Below are 20,728 nucleotides of genomic sequence, written 5' to 3'. Positions count from 1 at the left end.
GAGCAGAATCCTGGGGTACTGAGCTCTTGTAGATGTTCCACATTTTAATTCTCTTCCTGTCCACAGCTCTTCAGTGATGGTGTGCTCATGCCAGGCAGCTCTTACCTTCCTCTAACACATTGCAGACCTGGTGGTGAAGCCCTTCCACGTGCATAGGAGTAGATTCTGGACAGTCTGAAACAAAATCCACTAAGAATATCTTTTTTTTGTTTTTTTTTTTTCCCAGCAAAAGAGGATGGATGATGGAGATATTTGTTATCATCTATTTCTATGCACTTGTAAGGACATGCTTGTAGGGTCCTCATGTAAACCCATGCAGGAAGCAGATATGATGAAAGTGGTTTTTCCAGTCAGAAAATCTGTCAAAACAAGAGGTTTATTGTTGATGTGTCTAGTGTCTTGTGTTTCCTGCGTTCAGGCAATAACAGTCTTGCCAGCAAAAGAAAAATTTGTTATTCCCCTGTTATTTTTCCTATTTATTCCTTGGTTGTGGTGGCATATGTTGCTTCCTCTTGTGTGAAATGCTTTCCACTCTCAGATCGTTCCTCTGAAAAGGAAATCTTCCCTGTGGCATCTCTCAGGAGCATTTGCAAAAGTTCACATGGTTTCAGAAGTCTGGAGTGCAGAAGTGTTTAGTGTGATTCGTCTGCCCAACTAAATAATTGCTTTTCAGCATTCTGCAGATGCCCCGCTCCCGTTCTTTGAAGGAAATATGCTGAATTATTGAAATAAGATAGAGTCAGGATTATGAAAGGAAGTTCCATCTTACGATTAAAGCATCAGCCTTGAATTCAGGAGATATACACTGGGTTTCTGACTCTGCCTCAGATATTCTGAGGAGCCTGAGGCTTATCACAAAAGCTGAGATCCATTTTTGTCTAACACAAGCTACGCAAAATTTTTAGGAGAAGTCGGTTGCCAGAGCTGCTGCTGCTGCAGTCAGGGGTGTGCAAGAGAGATCTCCAAACAGAGCATCACCCCACCCTCCAGTACATGAGTAAGACACTTGAAATGATTCACACTCTGGAGGTGTTTCTCTGCTTCACAAGAATCTGAGTGACAACGTTGGCCCAGATACCTTCTATAGGCTAAAATTAGGAGACACCCTTTGTCTCCCCCTGTGCCTCAGTTTCCCACGTGTATAGAGGTAATGGCAATGCTTCTTTCCTCTGGTCTTTTGGATTCTAAACATTCCCTTTAAAGAAAAAGCAAACTGTGGCCTGACTTCAGCTGGGTCTTGTCAATACAGTTCTATAAATAACACAAATACCTGTGTGGGATTCCAGTGACTACAGGATTTGACCTCCACGAACACAACATGAAACCAAGGAGTGGGTAGAGAAACAGGGTTTACTTGATTAAAAATATTAAGAGAAATGGGTGGGAAATTATCTGACTGCATTCATTAAACATCTGAAGTATCTCAGGAAGGTTGGATGAAATTAGAAGAAATTATTAAAATGTCACCACAGATCTAACTTTTATGAGCGTGAATAGACGTGCAATAACTCAGAACTAGAGCAGGTTGAAAAATGTTCTGCTGGAATATTTTTTTCTGACAAAAAAATGGCATTTTGTTGAAATCAAACTATCTTGAGGAACATGTCAATTTAAGTGATTCTTTTTTTTTCCCTAAGAAATAGAACTGAAATGAAATGTTCCAAATAAGGTTCAACTTTATCAGAACAGAATGTTTCAAAGTTTTTTTGGAGGTTGAAATGATTCCATTAAAAATATTTTATGCAGATCGGTAATGCTTAAAATATCAAAACTGGAAGAAAGTATTTGGCATTGATCAGAACCAGTGCACTGAATAACCACAAGATTATGGTTTTTAGAAGATTTCTGTTGGAATAATTTCCTTTGCATGTCTTAAAAAAAAAAAAAAACAAACCCACAACCCAAAATCTGCAAGGTTAGAACTCAAATAGTATTCAATATTGCTTCTGCTCCACTGCATAAAGCATTTAACTTAAATGTTTCTTCATTTTTATATGTCACCCACTGTTTTAATCCATGGGTAAGAGAAACAAAACAAACCCTTCTATCATAAATATTTCTGTTGCTGTGTTATAAACAAACCAGCTGCTGAAGATCTCAGGTGCCACAGGATATATCAGGCCACAGGAGCCACTTTCCCAGGCAGAGAGATGACTCCTGTAATTCCTTCAGGGAAGAGTCTCTCAGCTTCCTTCTCAGAAGCAAATAAATCTGTTCACTCTTCCCCACGTTGTCCTATTTAACACACCAGATTTCTGCAGAGTCCCTTTTTTCACACACATGAAGCAGGACTCCCAGTGTCCCCTGCCCTCCCCTGCTTGGCAATTCCCTTTGGATCAGTCTGCTTTCCCTCTGTAAGTGCAGCACTCCCCGAGGTTCCTAATTCCCATTCTCCTTGGTGAATGGGAATTCACCAAGGCTCTCTCTCAGGCAGGAGAGAGCTCAGGCAGCTCCTGAACTCCATGTTTGACAGACTCTGAAGACTCATTTCATCAGCCTTTAATCCCACAATCCTCTAAGCTTTATCTGTTAAGACTGGAGCAAGCAGTGCAGCTTTGCCATACTTTAGACTTGTTATTAGTTTTTCATAATTTTTCTCAAAAGAACATAAGACCAAATCAATCTCCCAGCCCTAATATGTTGATAATCATTTTGAAATATTTAAAGCTTCCCTTCTGAAAGCTTGACTGAAATCACCATCTTGTGTCTCCCCCAGTGCTCTCTTGGCTTTTAATTTGGTGTTCATTCTTCCCTTCTCAGACTTGATGATCTTGGAGGTCTTTTCTCACCTTAATGATTCTACAGCTTTCCCAGGTTGTTCTGTTGTCTCATGGACATTTCTCTCCTTTCTACCTCCACTTTCCAGACTGAGATTTCCTTGAAAATTTCCTTTTTTATCAAAGTGAGGTGTTTTCATACCTCACTTACCTTCCCACAGGCTCCATGTTCTTTGGGTACCTACTGACTACAGTAGGTGCCCACTACTATAACGGCTACAAGGCAAATCTCTTGTCACTTGGACATCCCTGCAGCAAATCCATTAAAATTTGAAATGTCTCCCTATATTGCAGAGATCCCAAGCCATTCCAAGGACCAGATCCATAAGAAATATGAAACTAAAATAGATGTGACTGTAGCAGTACAGTGGAACCACCCTGCTGTGACCTGCAAAACGAAAAGAACCTTCTTCATTTCCAGAGCCCACTAAACCAACCTGCTTTTGGCTACACTTACCTTATGCTGGATGTTTGCTTGTGATCTCTCTGTCTAGACTACAACTCAACCTGCTACATCCATCCAGAGGTGTTAAGTCACATCTGCTCTGGTGTTGAAAGAAGTTCTCACAGAATTAAGCTGGTTTGACTGACCTGCAGCACTGAACAACAGCCTCTAAGACAAGCTCTAATGCCATTGCAGTGTGGATTCAGTGCTGCTGGATGGGAGTGTTTACCTCTGATGTTTGTTTTTCCCTGATATGAATAACTGCAAGACAGGGAGCTAAGTCCCATGGCACTGTATCCCTGGTACGATGACAAATTGAATTCTCACGTGGAGCAATAAAACTGCAATTGTTCAGCACCTGAGATAGGCAGGTCCCAGATCTCCCTGTAGCATCAGCCTGCTTATAGAGATCAAGGCAAGCAGAAAGCAACAAGATATTTAACAGAGGAATCTCTGCATCCCATTGCATACTAATTAGACACTAGACATGGATACATCAGGGGAAGCAGAGGGAGGAAGGAGGGGAAAAAAAATCTCTTGGCAAGACAATGTTGCATTTCAATCTTTCACCTTCACTGGGTAATGGGATGTGATGGAACATTAAAACAAACAAACAGCTTTTGGTGTTTACAAGGAATGTTTAAATGGGAGATCACGAGCCAGAGGTGCTCCACAGAACATCTGGAGCGCTGGAAAACAATGCGATTACGCAGATGAGTCGCATTCATTAGGCTGTAAAATCTCCAGTAATGAACGGAGGAAAGGGACTTTCACGTAGATTGTCATCTACAGCCAAAAAAAAAAAAAAGCACAAACCCCTAGATAATAAACTTGGCAGTTCCTTCCCTACCCACTACCTTCTCCTCCTCCCCTTTGGAATGAGATTCCCAGTGTAATTGCAAAGCTTCGTGCTCGCAGCTCAAAGCCCGTGTGTGAGGCAGAGGCAGATCTGGGTAGGGAGTTGGCTGGGGAGGAGGGAAGTGAGGATCTGTGGGGGAGCAGCTCAGCCAGCACTGGAATGAGATGTTCAGCACCTTTATCTTCCCCATACTCCTGTCACTCCTATCCCCCTGGTATGGGATACTTCTCGTCCATGTGTCCCACTCTGGATGACCTGGCAGTGTAGACACCACTCAGGCAGGAAAAGACACAATTTAAGGGTCATCTCCAGACATCTACTGTGTGTCACTGTAAGAGAGGAGGAGAATCAGTTGTTCATTGTTTCTTTGAATCAAGCAGAAGATGAAAACAAATTAAAAGGGCATTTTCTTCACACAGTGTGTGGTTCAGCTGTGGAACTCCGTGCCACAGGACACTGTGGGTGCTTCAAATCTCTGTGTCAACAGGGTGGAAAATTAATTCATTGACAACTATTGAGTACAGCAACCCTGAGTCTAGGCTAGAAAGGCTCCGAGCTGCAAATTGCCAGGGACAGGAAGGGTGCAGGCAGGAGCAGCACCAGGAGATGGTTCAGTCCTGTCAGTCACCCTGTGACACTTCATGAGAGATGTCACAGGGCTGTGGGGGTGTTTGGTCCAGCCTGGCCTGGCATTTTAGTGCTCTGATAGTTCATCCTCAGTGACTTGAAGACCTGAATATGCATCAAGAGTGAGAACTGGGCTCTGTCACCAACTCATTCTACTGGTCAACAAAGACTCAGACATTTCAGTCATGGCCACAGGACTCTTAATGTAGCAGCCAGGGGAGAAGAGATTCCCTTAACCTATTCTAGCACTCTTTGCTAGAATTAGCAGTCTTAGTGAGCTTTTTTTGAAGAGGTTCCTCAAATGTCTGGGCTGCCTCCCTCAAAGCTTGGCTCCAGACACATCTCTCTCACCAGCACATCAGCAATGGCAGAATTCTTTTCAAAGCAGGGTTAACAATAGCTTTAACAGATGTTTCAGGATCTTTTATCACATTAGAATTATTGGATGTTGTCAGCTAAACTGAAGAGCATCACAACCCCCCTTTTTAGCTCATTCTTGAACACAGATGTTTTAAAATAACTCCCTCGTGGGTTTTATCTGTTGGTACTGCCTGTGTAACATATCCTCACTTCCTGCAAGTCCTCATTACTCAAAGGATTCTTTTTTCCTAAAGGCTCATTTATAGAGTTGGCACCTTTTTTTTTCATTTCCAGTGGATCTATTTCCCCCAGGACCATTCCTGTCTGGGGAGATCTCATTCAAGGACAATTGGGCTTCAAATTGGGAAATCAGACTGCTAAATCCCTTAGTTATCTTTGAAAATCCCATCCTTGAAGCTTAAGTCAGATGAGAGTTTCATCTGCTTTCTGTAATTTGCTGGTTTTCAACTCCATTTCTGAAAGGATTTTTTTTCTCATGGGCAGAAGACTGTGACCTTCATAGAGAAATGAAATCAGTTCAACAGAATAAACAATAATTAAATTTACATAGGAAAATATATTTTCAATTTTCTGTTTCTGACTGAGGGTTAAATAACTAAATCATTGCAATTTCTTTATTTTCTTTGCCTTTTGAGGAAAAAACAGTTACCTGAGCTGTTTACATTTCACTCACAGCATATATTATATTTGCTCATTCTTGGCCCTGTGTCTGGAGTGGCACTTGAGGACTGATGAACCTGGGAATCTTTCCCCAGCTTAGTCCCTCACTGGCCACATCTCACATCACTGTTTTGCTTCTCACCAGTTCAATCTCCTTATCTGTGGCATGAATAAATTTATATTGAGAGAGGGCTTTGGCATCTTCACATCAGCACCAAGCCCGCTGGTAAGAGAAAATGCAAATGTCACCTGTGTTACTTGTACTTAAAGGTTTGAGAGATCTGCCAGTGCTGGGTCCATCATTCCTGGCAGCATGTTGGGGCTCGAGGCAGAGGCACCACAGCAGAGGTCACAGAATCATAGAATAATCACAGAATCGTGGAATGACTTGGGTTGGAAGAGATCTTAGAGAACATCTCATTCCACCCCCTGCCATGGGCAGGGTCACCTTCCACTAGCCCAGGTTGTTCCAAGCCCCATCCAACCTGGACTTGGACACTTCCAGGGATGGAGCAGCCACATCTTCTCTGGGTAACCTCAGAGGAAGGCCTCCTCACCCTCCTAATATCTAATTTAAACCTACTTTCTGTCAGTTTGAAGCCATTCCTCCTTGTCCTGTCACTCTAGGCCCTTGTAAATAGTCTCTCTCCATGTTTCTTGTTGGCCCCTTCAGGCTCTGGAAGGCCACAATTAGGTCTCCCTGAAGTCTCCTCTTCCCCAGGCTCAGCAATCCCTATTCTTCCAGCCTTTCCTCCCAGCAGAGCTGCTCCATCCCTCTGATCATCTTGGTGCCTCCTCTGGGCTCACTCCAATAGCTCCATGTCCTTCCTGTGCTGGGACCCCAGAGCTGGAGGCAGCTCTGCAGGGGGGGTGTCTCACAACAGATCTCTCTCCAGACTGGGTGTAGGTAGTTGCAAAATTCCTGTCCTGCATCAGCCCAGGAAGATTTTAAGAAATAAATTTAATCAGTCTCATTTTTAAATGAGGGCACATCAAGGCACACAGCAATTTAAGGGCAGAGTTAGTTGAAAAGAAGCTGGTCCTTTCTGAGATTACAGGGATGAGGAGTGGTGCCTTTCAGTGTGAATGAGGTGGAAATTCGAGCCTGGTTGTGAATAGGGAAGGAGAACAGGTCAGATTGTTTCAGAATTAGGTATTTGTTTTGCTCTTCCTACAGCTGCTCACTAGAGCTTCAAACTGCAAAAGATGAGAATATCTTTCTATTCATGAAATACGTAACTGGGACACTTTTGACAATTTCAAAATGTTTGGGACAGTTATATTTTTAGCATCAGTGAATTGAGAAACTTGTCAAAACCACCATCTTCCTGGGGAACAAACCTGCATGATCTCAGATTGGCTGGTACCCACGTGTTCAAACAGCCCTTACACACTGCTGTGTTCCCCAATCCCTCACCTGCCATTCCCTATGGAGTATTAACACATTCATCACAGAGTGGCACTTGGAGGGATCAAGTAGGTCCATTCCCACAACATATATATGTACAGAATTAATCAGGAGTGTCTTTTGTGCAGGAGAACCTGAATGTCTCTGTATTTCCTTCCTGCCTGGCAGCAAAGCTCAAGTTCCCCAAACACCTGGAATTTCAGACACCCCCGTGCAACGGGCCCGACAAACAGCCCTGCACCCTCTTTGCCATAGAGCAAAGACCACAAGATCACAGGGAGAGAGCCTTGGTCTCGATTTCCAGCAGGTTTTTCCTAACTGAGGGTGTCAGGCTGCTGCTGGAAGAGGGTACGGAGGAGAGAAGACTCCAAGCTCCGCAGGGCAGGGGCTGACATTCCTGAGACAGGGCTCACCACTGCCTCAGCCTAACAGTGTCACAGTGCTCCCCGGGATAACAGACTTGATGGATTTCACACTTTAAGGCTTTTGCTTTGAAAGAGCCCCAGCTTTTATCTTAGCAAAGTACAGCTTTGTAGCCTAAAAATAGTCTGCCCAAGCTCCTTCCATCGGAACAGCAGAAGATGAGCTGGTGACTCTCAATTTTTGGTGCTTCTCTATCAGAAAGATGAAACATTTTCCCTGTAATCCTCCAAAATGGAATGTTTAGGGTTTCAGAGGTTACTGGAAATTTCCCTGGCAGCTGGTCAAATACGTGATCCCATTAGAGCTCCTTTGATGAGGAAGTGTAGCTTGACTCAGAGAGAAAGTGGGTATGGGAGGGGAGAGCATGTCAAAGGAGAAAGAGGAGCAGAGAGAGAACAGGAAGGGGGAAAAACCTCTGTGAACCAAGAATTTTAATGCACCAGAGTCTGTCTCTTCTTTTCCACAGCAGAAGACAAGAAATTGCACCCCAAACTCACATATCTGCCCAAACTCTGATTGTGAATGAGGAAGAAGCAGCTCTGCTCTCTCACTGTGAGGAAATAAGATCATGGGGTTGCCTTTTTGTTCTGTGAGAGGCCAGAGAAGGCCAAGAGTTACTTCTCTCCCACTGGCAGGGCTTGTAGCACCAAGAGTGAGAAAGCACCTGGCAACCTGGGACTAAGGAAAATATTCCTCCTGGATGCCAGGCTCTGTGCTAACCACTTGTCAGCTCACTTAGCACCACACACGCTGCTGGTGCAGCTGAAGTCAGAGTAGCTCTTTTTGTTAACGAGAGAAAAGCACAAGGAATCGTGTTTTACACGCTCCATTGTGAATCTGTGAATGGCTTTGTGGTACATAATGCCCAGGGTTTGTTCAGGGTTCGCTCAGGGCGTCAACAACCACCTCCACATCCCGGTGGAACAACGTTCCAAACAGCCTCATTAACCCTGGGTGGGGAGGAGGGTGTGGGGGCTCTGTGGTGGGCTCTGCAGCAGCCACAGGAGCTGTGTCTGAGCTTAAAAAATGGGCTGCACCAGCTCCTTGGGCAGGAGACCTTTCACAGGCATGCACGTGGTATCCATCAGGATATCCACCAGGAGAGGTCTGTGTTCCCCACAAGTCCAGCTTGCAACAGTCAAGGGAGGGCCAGATCCTTCCCTAGGGGGGAGACTCAATTTCAGCAGCTGCCTTCTTTTTAATTTTTTGGCATCAGACTTACCCACGAGTTAGAGATGAGGTTTGTAGCATTTCTATTAGAGTAACAAGACATCAAGGCTCCTTCCAGCATCATTTTTTACCTAAATGGATACTCTTCCCCTGCCCTCTGGTATTAATGAGGAATCACTTGTCAGTAGAAATAGGAAATGTGGTTTCATACAAAATAAAAAACTTTTCTCCACCCTCTCCCACCTCCTTGAGGGTGATAGTCTGACCTGCTGCCATGTGTTGAGGTTATCCCTAATAATCACACCCAGCCCCACCACGTTGAGCAGAGTACACCTCCTCCACACCTGCCAGCATCACTGCATGTGTCATTGTCACCTAAACTGTTTTCTTCAGAGTGGTGCAGGATGTAAAAACCTCCTACAAAAATTGGCTAAAGTTTTTGGGAGGAGCAACAAAGTTTTTTTGTGCGCTGTGCATGATCATCATTCATAAAAACCCAACAGAGCAAATCTGCCTCCCTGCTGCCTCCTTCCAGCTCTGCTGTCCTCAGGTAGGCAATGCTAAGCCAGATTTATCCCTCCAAACTAAATTTGGGGAAAATGGGGCAGGTGGGATGCCACCTCATGCTCCCATCACAACGGCAGCTCCACAGAGCCACGGGGAATCAAAAGCACTAAACACTTGTATTAATTAGCAGCAAAAACTGCAGTGATTCAGAACGCCCAGAAGGAGCAGATCTGAGGAGTGCAGGCTGCTCCTGCCTGGTCTGTTTTTAGATCAGAACCCCAATTTAACTCAGAGCCAACAGGGTACCTCACAGCAGTGCCAGCCTGCGTGGTTTGTCTGTGCCAGTGACATGAGGAATGTGCAGAACGCTGCAAATACATTCCCAGCTTCGGGAACAGGGTGCCATTCCAAGTCATTCCAAGTGGCAAGCTCTGTTCAGCACGGATTTATGACCCCCGTGGAGGCCTGCACTGCCATCTGCTCTCTCCAGCAGCCTGCATGGAACGTGCATGGTCCATCCATCGGAGCCTCCCAGGGCGCTCCAAAGGCTGCTCTGGTTGGGAAGCTCAGCAGCTGTAGGTTGGGAAAGGATTAAAGTGGATTGGCTCTGGTGTTAAAGATGGATTGGTGTTTCCTAGGAGGAAAAGGGCTAAACATAAGGCTGAAAATTCCCTCACATCTGTGTGTCAAAATCTACCTGTGTGTGAGTTGGTGCGTGCAGCTTATGCAGTCACATCCAGCCTTGTCTGTGTAAATTAGCATTTATCTCTACGTGTGTGCCTGCATCTCCTCAGGGACAGAGTTTCAATGGCTGCATTTAAAATACACCAGAGAGTTTTTCCAGTTGTAGGCACCCAGTTTGGGGTGCCTTAAAATACACCAACAAGTTCCTCTAACCGTAGGCACCCAGTCTGGGGTGCCTCACTCCCACCCAACCACACTTGCACCCTCTCACACTCATTCACAGTCTCTCACACCCAGTTCTATAAATAACAGCATCACCATGGCAGGAAATATCTTCTAATTAGCACCCCAGACACAGTCTCCTGGCTTGCTTCCACTCCTTCCCATTGGCACAGAGCTGGTGTCTCTTTTATTTTTTCTTGCAACATTCCCTTAAAGACCCATTGATGTCTTGTTGAGACCGTTTGCAAGAAGGAGAAGGAAAAAAGAAAAGGCATCTAGTGGAAGGTGTCAGATGACAGTAGGAGATATATCATGTGCCTGCCTTTCCCTGACCAACTACTGAGCACTACTGCAAAAAACAGGTTCTCAAAACCATCCTGTTCTTCACTGTTACAGCTGGAAAAGGCCTCTTAGATCAGGCAGCCCAGCTCCCTGCCTCTCAGGATGACTCCCTGGTGTACACTTTATGCTGCTTTGTCCGGCCTAATTATCCTTCCCTGCTGTTAATGGGATAGAGCACCAAACTCTTCGGACTGCCTCCATCATTCAGGGTTGTTTTATTGTTCTTCTCCTCCTGGTGGCTTATGTGGTTGAGTTTTGAGACTACAATTTTTCAGGCTCTGACACTTTAAGCCCTTAAAGACAAGAATGTCCTTGTGATCTTGCACTTCAGTGCAACATGCAAACTGTAGCTTGAGTTTGGAGATCTTTGTGCATTGATAAAAATAGCAGACCATTTGGAAGAGACTAAATTAAGTGTTAAGGAAAAGATTCTGCTGTTCTGTGGTTTGAATTAGGGATTGGAGTTTCTCCATCTCCACAAGACACAGAAGTTCCTGTGTATGTCTACAAATGCAAACATAAGCACACACATACTTGGCTGTGTTGCAGCTGTGCCTCTTTATTTACACACACTGCTGCCTGTACATAGGTGAGCATTCATACAGGATGAATACACTCAGTGCCACAAAGTCTCAGCCTGGCAGGCAACTTGATTTTTCTCCTCTCATTTCCCTTATGCCCAGCAGCCCAAGCCAGCAAAAATTCTGTCAGCTGTGGCAAAGCTCTCATGATAATTCCAGACTAAAGTCCTGTGGTGCCCTCCTTGTGCACTGAGTGCCTCTGCCCAGGCTTTATTTTACAAATCTGGTACCTGCCTTTCATTGCCAGACCAATTTCCAAATGGAAAGAGTCTTGTGTCTGCTGTCTTGGACTGTCTTTTTGTCAGAGTGAGTGAGGATATGAGGTTCTGATGTGTTTCATGAAAATAAGTTGTCAGGTAAAGGAGAAAGTGCTGTTAATGAACCTCAGCCCTTGATTAGCCAGCAGAGCATGCTCACGGATCAGGGATGCAGAAAATGCATCATCTCAGGAAGAGTCAGGAGTGAGTCCAAGAGACAAACACCTGGGACCAGACTCCCTTTAGCCCATTTCTCACAGAGCCATCCCCAACTTGCTCCCACGAGACTGGCACCTCAGCTCTGTGCTGTCAGGGAACACCTCTGGCACTCACGGAGAGAAGGGAGGATCTTCATTCCCAGCACAGGTCTCAGAGAAGAAAATGTCCCCCTGCCATCCCCATTCTCAGTTTCCAGACACACCTGCTTCTCCCTTGTGCCAGGAAGTTCCCCACTGTCCCCTTTTTGCTCGGCCTCCTTGCTGGCCCACCTGCATCTGCCTCAGCATCTGTGTGGGGGCTCTGCTATAATTGTGGTCTCCTCTACTCCCACCCCCACTGTCTTTCCAAAATTCCTCGCTTCAGACGTTCATGTAAATCTGCTCTGCAGTCACATGGTGCTTCAAATTAAACTTTGAAATGTTTCTTTTTTAGCCTTTTAACTCCTTCCTGTAAAAGGCACATTGCAGAGCAGGGATTTCACTGGATCAGGGAGCCCTGGGGCATGAAAAGCAGGTGGCACTGCCCACGAGAGGGGAGGAGGACACTGCTGTCCGTGTTCAGGACTCTCACTCAGGAATCCATGAGTCCTTGACTCGTATGTCTGGCCTGTAAACCCTGAGCTCTTCCCAGCAGCTGTATCTGCAGTAGCAAAGGCCACTAACAGCCTCACCTCAGAGTGCTCTCTCTGTACCCATAACAGAGCAAAACTTTAATTTCGACTTCTCTCTCTCCCTAAGACCCAGGGAGCTTCTCAAAGTGCAAAACCTCCAGCAAATTGCACTCTTCCTGGGAAAAGGAAACAGAGGAATGACCTCAGTAACAGGCTGACCTCAGTAACAGGCAAAGGAAGGGAAATGCCACTGCTTTACATCCCAGTGCTCTGCTAACACCTCTGAGACCTCCACAGCTGGAACTGCCCAGGGGCAGCTGGACCAGCCAGTGCCTTTCCCTCTGCCATTGCCATCACACTGGTGCCAGGAGGTACCACTTCCCAGCTGAAGGCACCAGCAAACCTCAAGCTGTTGGCCACCTGTGGCAGACAAGATGTGCTCCCAGAGCAGTGGGAATGGGACAGGCAGCACCCAAGCAGAGCCTCGCAGGCAGCAGCAGGGTTCGCTCTGCCTGCAGGGCTGCCTGTCCCCAGCTCTCCTGGCTGGGCCTCCTCCATCCCTGGCTGAGGCAGCAGGAACTGTGTGCTGAGTCTGCTTCAGCTGGGAATTACACTTTGCATATCTTACATCTATCAGTGTAAAAATAGGATGTATGAATAAAGGGTGTTAAAATTGCCACCTCAGTCTGATTTCTCATGCTCTGTAATATAGCATATGGCAGTGACTGAGCTCCAAGGGAGAACTTGGGAAGCAAGCAGAGACAAATAAGTTGTTTAACCATTTCGGCACCCTGGGCACACTCTGCATTTCTGCAGGAAATGTTGGTGTGGGCTGAGAGAGGAGGATGCACCAGAGTAAATGTGGGCAGCACTGTCAGCCTCATCTGCACGTCAGGCACGAGGTGGGAGCAGTGCTCTGACCCCAGCAGCTGAGCTGCAAGGACCAGGCTAATTGGAGAGCACCAGAATGCAGAGTCACCTAATTCACCTCCCTTCAGAGGCTGCTTTAGCAGGTGAGATCTGCCCCCCCAGAGTGCAGAGGGTCTCAGTGAGCCTGTCTGCACATGGCCTGTGGCACTGAGAGGGTTAACAGGAGCAGTTGGGCCACCAGCTTTGCAGTAATGAATCTCATCAGAAAGGGGTTAGGACAAGGCAAATGCTGCTGCTGTTCGAATTGCAGCTGCAAATTTGAGATGACACTGTCACAATCCTTCCTGCACGGAGCAAACACTGGCAAGAAGGTCTCTGGGTGTGCAGAGGGAGTCTGTCAGCAGGGGTTCTGGGCCAGGAGGGCCCTTTTTTTCCAGCTGGACCAGTTGCAGTCACTGAGTTTTACAGGAAGTTCTTCAAAGTTGCTTAAATGCAAAGATGTAAGAAAAAGAGGAGAGGGCATAGAACCACAGAATCATTTAGGTTGGAAAAGACCTTTAAGATCATCACATCCAACCTTTGACCCATCATCACTTTGACAACTAAACCAGAGCACTGAGTGTCACATCCTGGACATTTCCTGGACACCTCTAGGGATGGGGAACTCCATCACCTCCCTGGGCACCCCTTCCAAAGCCTGACAACCCCTTCAGTGAAGAAATTCCTCCTGATGTCCAACCTGAACCTCCCCTGGCACAGCTTGAGGCTGTTTCCTCTTGTCCTGTCACTGGTTGTTTGGGAGAAGAGGATGACCCTCACTTGACTAGAACCTCCTTTCAGATAATTTTAGACAGCAAGAAGGTCTCCCCTGAAATTTTAAGACCAAGAATGAAACCCAGGCCGTGGCAGTGAGAGTGCCAAATCCTGACCACTGGGCATAGTTTGTCAGATGCAATCAAATCCATAGGGTCAGGACCATTAATCTTAAAGCACTGTTTGATGGAAAACATTTCAATTTCAAACAATTTCAATGCCACAGTGGCCCCCCAGCCCTGAGCTGGATCATCCTTTAGGTGCTGCAAGGAAGGGAAGAGCACTGCTGATACTGTGCTCCACATGAAAATGGGTTTGACTGCAGGTTGTGGTCATCCAGCAGTGGAGATGGGCAGGACATTGGGCAAAGCTGGGATCCTGCACATGAGCAATCAGGGGTGCACAGAGGGTCTGACTGCTGTTCATGGGGGTTCTATCAAACCGAGGAAGGACGGAGAGAAGACCCATGTGCAGTCCACTTCAGTGCTTGGCCCTTGCCTGTGTGAATGAGATTGTTTGTGTAACAGATTGGAAAAAAAAAAAAAAAAAGAAGAGGGGGCTGGGGACTTTGGCCCAGCACCACGTTCCAGCACGCTGGCTTATGGGCTCTTTAATTTCTTTTCTTTTTTTTTTCCCCCTGTTTGAGTTTTGCCTTGTCAGGTTTAATCGGTAGTGTTTGTAATTCAGGTAGCAAATTGATTTTTGAAAGTACTCTGTCCCTATTCAGTCCACGTTACCGTGGATCCTGCATTAATTATGCACTGATATTGATGTTTTTGTCAGACAAGGTCTAGTGTCACTATATTCAGAACTTGCTTCTTCCTTGTTAAAAATGTCTCAGAATGTGGCCTTGGGAAAGATACTGCGTGTCACTCCCAGGATCAAAGATAACCCAGCAAGGCAATACTCTATTAGTACTGAAATTCATGTACCTTTTCTCCCTGCCCTTCCATCTTTCTTAGAAGGAGCACGGCAAAGGTTGGTGAAGAGAGAGAGGGACTGGAGGATCCTCCAAGGAGAATTGAGCTGTCAGCACTGCTTAAGCTAATAGGAAGGGACAACAGTTTTGGGATGCACATTGTAAATGGAGACAAGTAAAAGCAGTAGTTCACACTTCATGGTCTGTGTCGCTGTGTCCTGGCTGCAAAGCCACCTTCTGTTGGGTTTGGGAGACATCGGGATTCCCGTCCAAGGGGCATCACAGGGAAGAACAAGGCAACGTTCTTGGAAACCATCTGGGATTTGGTGTGCATCACAAACTCAGTCAACAATCTGATGTCCTTGTGGGGGATTAAAAAAAAAAAAAAAAAAGGGGGGGGGGGAGCCATATCTCATTTTGGAATGGCATTAACAAGAGTGTCATCTGAAAGGCACAGGAGGTAATTATTCCGCTCTATTTGCTACTGGTCAGATCTCAGCTGGAATATTGTGCACACTTCTGGGCACCAACCCACAAGAAGGATGTAGACAAGCTGGAATGAGTCCAGAAGAAAACAACAAGAATGATTAGATGTTTTGAAAATGTGATTTAAGAAAGACTGAAAGAATCGGGTTTGTTCAGTCCAAGAACGAGAAGACTAAATGGGGAACGTGATAACAGTATTTCAATTTATAAGGGGTCATTAGAAGGAAGATGTTGTTCAATTTTACATACTGGGGAAGAATAATAACAAATCAAATTAATTTCAGATGTGGGAAAAATGCTACAATTTTGAAGACAGTGAAGTAATCAAGAGAATACATGAGGAGGTCTAAAAGGTTTTTGAGCATCAGATGAACAAACATCCACCATGCAAACCCATCATACACCTAAAACTGCCTCCATCAAATGGGGAAAAAAAAGGATTAATTTGTCTACATTTCTCCCACCCCACATTTCTCAGGTACCATAATTTGATTTTTTGGTTGGTTTGACATGTTCTGCTGGGATTCTCAAAATCATTTCAGGACAGATGTGTTTGCTGCTCTCAAATGTCTTTTGCACAGTGTGAGGACCACCTTGTACAACCCACTCATTAGTCACTGATCCCTCAGCTCTGGGTTGAGTTCAGAGAATAGGTTCAGACATAAAGGTTAGTATTTAAACCATGTTTTTGTCAACTGTTCAGAGTTCCAGGTCTTCAAAACTGGGATAAACCTGGTTTGTAGGTGACAGGGCAAAGCAGTGCCAAGAGACCCATATTTATTACTTATTAGAGATGGAATCTTGTTGCGCTTTGTATCTGCTGAAGTAGCCATAAAATCCCAGTTTAATAACCATGTACCTGTATAATAAACACATTTATAAAGCCTCCTCTGGAAGCTGGGGACTTGTGGAGAATTTTGAAACACTTAGACCTGCATTTCCCAAGGAGCTCAGGCACCTGCCTCAGCATCACCCCTGGAGACCCTCAGTGCTGGTGTGGGCCCTCCTGTCAATGAAATCTCATTAGCACCACTTTGCCAAATTAAACAGATTAAAGCTGGGAAGCAGCTGGAGCACAGAGCAGTCACATTGACTGTTGCCTTAGGTTAGGCTGAGATTAGCTGGCTTCAGGCTCCCTGTTGCATTTGACATTGCCCACAGTAGCCAAGCAGAGCAGTGGCTTTGCTTCTGCTTCAGAGTAAATTGCTGTGTCTGGGTGATGGAGCCACTTCAGGGCAAGGGAACTCACCTGCTGGTTTTCAGGCAGAGCAAACAAACAAACAAACAAACAAACAAAGAGTAGGTGCCTTTTAACAGGGATCTTGAATATTTTTTCCGTGGCAAGCAAAAAGCTTCTCACTCCTGGAGAGGTTTTTTTCATCAGGGCTATTAAATGATTCACAATTTCACATGCATGCTCCTCCAGGCTGGGATTTTCATCCTGTGTGCAGCAACATTACTGCTTTTCTTGGCTAGAAATTTATATCAAGTATTCCCATCAAAGCTTGGTCTCTCCTGGCCAGCTCAGCTGTTCCAGGTGAGAAGTATTAAAACTTTAATGTTTGAAGGACTCCAGAGGCTGAATTACTCAGAATAAATAAACATTCTTTTTCATGAGGCTGTGGATTTGGGCTGATAAATAGCAAACACTCTTTTGCCATGTGTGTGGAGCATTCCAAACTGTGATACAAAGCTGAGGACAGAAGAGTGGGAAGGGAGAGGAGAAAGTAAAGGGGAAGTGAGCAATAGCTCCATTAATTCATCTGAGCAAAGGACAGGAAAAGAAAATGGAGCCTTTAGAATTAGCACAAAGGCTCAAAGAGACATGTTCAGATGGCCTAAATTCTACCTAAATCTTTAAGTCCCTAAGCTGAATGTTTCCTTGTTGACTAGGGATAAATGAAGGTCTAAAACCAGCCAATAAGGAAGTCATAAAGGCTTAGATGGAATTGAGGCCATGTAAATATATACAAAAATCTTTATAAAGGTGGCCTTGGTGCCATGGGGACACCCCCTCACCTTTTGGCTCTAGGAGGCTGTGAGCCCTTGTCATGTCTTTGAAAAGAGCTTGTTGTGAACACTACAAGAGATAAAACATCAACCTTCTGTCTCATGCAACATTGTCTGGAACAGGAAAAGATGTTGGTCTTGGGTGTTTATGCCCATCATTTCTCTAACAAGCTCCAAGTCCAGAGACCTGGTCTGGTTTGAACTTGGGTATCCTCAGCCTTTAGATTCACATGTCATTCGGAGTTAAGAATTCCCACTTGAGAAATTTGAATTTGGATGCAAACTTCTACAAGTCACTCCCATCTGGAAGTCCTGGGTGGTTCCATTTCCTCCTTAACTTTATTCTGGGGGCATTTTTGGGGTTTATTCTATTGCATTCACACAGATGCTTCTACAATGCTGTTTGTATCTTTTGAACTCCCCAGTTTCCCAGTTGTCCTCCAGCAAATAACCCCTCCATTACTGACAATGAACCCTCACCTTCTCAACATGGTCAAGGTGGAAGGTTGTAACTGAAGTGAAAGGAGACATTTTATGTATGAGAGGAACAGGTGAAAAACTGGGCACACTCTTGTCTATCAAGGTTTCAGAAGTCTCTTCTGGGGCCTGAATTTTCCCCAGCCCTTCCCTGAGCTCTGCAGAAAGAGCCCAGCCTGCAGTAAATAATTTCTCTCTGGAAGCACAGGGATCACAGGCTGACCCTCAGTAAGAAATCATCAGTGAGCCGCTTTCCAGCTTTCCTCTGTTGCTTCAGGGAATAAGGAGAGAGAAAATGTTCCTGAATTAATACAAACAAAGACACCCCTCTTCCCCTGGGGACATCTTCATCGTTTCCTATTGACTGGAGTTTGCAGACAAAGAGTGGGAAATTGAATTCAAGAGTCCACACTGCAAAACAAGGGCAGGGAAGTTGTGTTAGGGGAGCATTAAGAGATAAATCTTTCCTTTTTTTTATTTTTTTTTTAATGTGGCATCTTTCCCTTCAAACCACTCCTAATCCCTTGACTTTCTGTTCATGAATAGATTGAATTTTTCACTATGACATTGCCTAAAGACAATGAGCGATTTCACAACAAATGATTTATGTACTGGAATCTGGAGAGATTTTTGCTCATAAGAACACTCCAGCCATTTATCTTGATCTCCTGATATATCAGAGCCACAGCTGTACGTCTCTAAATTAACTGTAGATTAAACAATTCAAGCCAGTTGAAAAGTGTAAATGCGAGAGAAAAGCTCAAAGAAGAAGTTCAATCAATTTCCATGATTGGATTCTTATCAAGACAAAAATGTGAGCAGCTTCCATTGGCCATTTCGAGATAAACAAGCCAGGAGGTAAATAGACTCCAGGCATCTGTGAAGTTATATCATGTGTGCAAGGGAGTAGCTTTAAATAAAGCAAACAAGCTCGAGTTTCCACCGGGGTAGGAGTCTGTGGTGCTGAGTAAAGTTAGTTTGTAAAATGTTTGGGGGGATTTTTCTTTTTTTTTTTTGCCTTGACAATTGCTGGAAGATAGAAAAAGGGAATGACTGCAGCAATTCAGAAGCATGAAACATAAAACAAGGAATCAGAAGAGGAACAAAAATGGGAGCACTGCACAAAAGAGGAAGCACTCTACAGCACACTCCAACTCCTTGGGAAAAGAGAAGGGGGGGGGGAAAGGCTTGTTTCTGCAGATCTTCAAACAAGCTTTCTTGGCATCCAGGGGCAAAGTGAATGTGCAGTTCAGCTCAATTTGTCTTTTTAGCTCAAGCCTTGTCTATGTTCAACTTTTTTCACTCGTTTGCATTCAATGTGCAGCAAATGCCCCCACACTCACAGGTCCAGAGCCCTTAATTCTGGTTACACCCATGTGAACCCACATTAATGCCATTAGTTTGGTTTTCTTCTGGCAGCAGAATATCAACACAATCCCTGCCTTGCCAGTCCCTGCTGCTTTTATTAAGGTGTTGTCTAGACACAGGGCAAGGCAGGGAAGGCTCGACACAATAAATGCATCTGAGCTGCTCTCAGCCTTTCAGCTTTGTGAACTTTTTTACCTTATTAAAGTCTCACCAAAGCATCAGGAGAGACGTGGCCTCTGCTCCATTCAGATGCACAAAGCCATGCTCTTAAAAGCACGAGTTTGCCAAGGAGGGAGTGCAGTGACTAATTTCTCTTTGCCTTGGTGCACGAGGGCTGCAGCCTGATCTGGCTCAATCAAGTCCAGCTAATTTGGAAATGATGAGTAAGATGGAGCAAGCTGCAAGACAGTGCAAGCAGGTCCCAAAGTGGGAATTAAGGTACATAACTAATAGAGGCATGTAATCCATACCAATATGGTGTGAAGGTTGAAAGGGATTCAGACACCAAGCACAGAGGAAACAGAACTGGAAGAAGACTGCAAGGCAGAAAAAAAAATCTGCCTTTTATGCCACCTTTCTCGCCTGCTTCCTGCCTTTAAAGTCACTGGGGTTTTGCACACAATTTCTACATCCCTCCGGGAGATGAGTGAGCATCAGAGAGCTCAGGGTTTCTCTCTGTGCACGCTGGTTAGTGGGAAAGTACACCAGTGCCCTCCACAGGAGAGCTCCACATGGCAGGGACTTGGGGTCATGGGGTCAGCTGGGCGACACCACAATATCCCAAATTATCTTACTAGGGTGGCATTTTCGACGATTCCGGTGAAACCGAATCTTTTCTCGCCGGCGCCGGCCAGGAGCAGCCTCAGCGTCACGGCTGGAGCTCTCCTTGGTCCTGAATTCTACCCGGTTCTTCTGCAAGCGGCTGAGACGCACAGCAAAGGGGCAACCAGGGCAACATAAATGTTCAGCGCTTTCTCCATTGGGAAATATGCACCCCAGCTTATATATTGATTGCTCCACCTCTGCCCAGGAAAACCCCCCAGCACTGCCAGCTCCTGAAGGAGTTTGGTGAGTAGAAGTTCCTGAGAATAGTGGAGAGAGAAATGAGTATGGAGTTTAGCAAGCCACCAAAAGGAAGGTGACATCCAACCAGGAGATATTATCCCTTCCCTTCCCTAGTGCCATTCTCATTTATCAGCATGGAGAGGCCAGAGGAGTAGAGACCTCTTGGTAGCCAGCACTGAAACCTTCAGGGCCACAAAGCCATGTAAGATGGTGCTGGGGTGTGAACCAAGGTACTTGATTTGTCAAGAGCAATGAGCTTGTCCAACACTGGGACAGGCAGGTACAATACTGCCCTAAACACCTGCACTTCTCAGGCTGAGTATTTCCCACTCCAGAATGTAGAGGTCTGGCAACACCAGGCAGAGACACCCAGAAATGCCAGCAGATACCCAGCAATGCCCCCTTGGCCTCAGTTGGTTCCTCTCACCTACGGTCTGTGCTCCTGAGCTCAGGCTGGAGGCCACAGAGACAAATGGCTGAAACACATCACCAGTGAGAAGGCAAAGCAGAAAAGCTGGATTTATAACTTCAATCTAGTTATCTTCCTG

General features: G+C 45.4%; 1 long non-coding RNA gene across 1 annotated transcript; it reads right to left on the bottom strand.

The window, feature by feature from the left end:
• Positions 1-17,774: 17,774 nt before the first annotated feature.
• LOC108639993 lies at positions 17,775-20,012 on the bottom strand. The gene is made up of 3 exons (XR_001920872.1): positions 19,910-20,012; positions 19,327-19,513; positions 17,775-18,158 (listed from the first exon to the last, which is right to left on the bottom strand). It is a non-coding gene; the product is annotated as an uncharacterized LOC108639993 (long non-coding RNA).
• Positions 20,013-20,728: the final 716 nt, after the last annotated feature.

The sequence above is a fragment of the Manacus vitellinus genome, unplaced genomic scaffold, assembly GCF_001715985.3.
Source record: "Manacus vitellinus isolate BGI_N305 unplaced genomic scaffold, ASM171598v3 scaffold_27_pilon, whole genome shotgun sequence".
Classification (NCBI taxonomy): Eukaryota; Metazoa; Chordata; class Aves; order Passeriformes; family Pipridae; genus Manacus; species Manacus vitellinus.
This window is presented reverse-complemented; position numbering and strand designations above follow the sequence as displayed.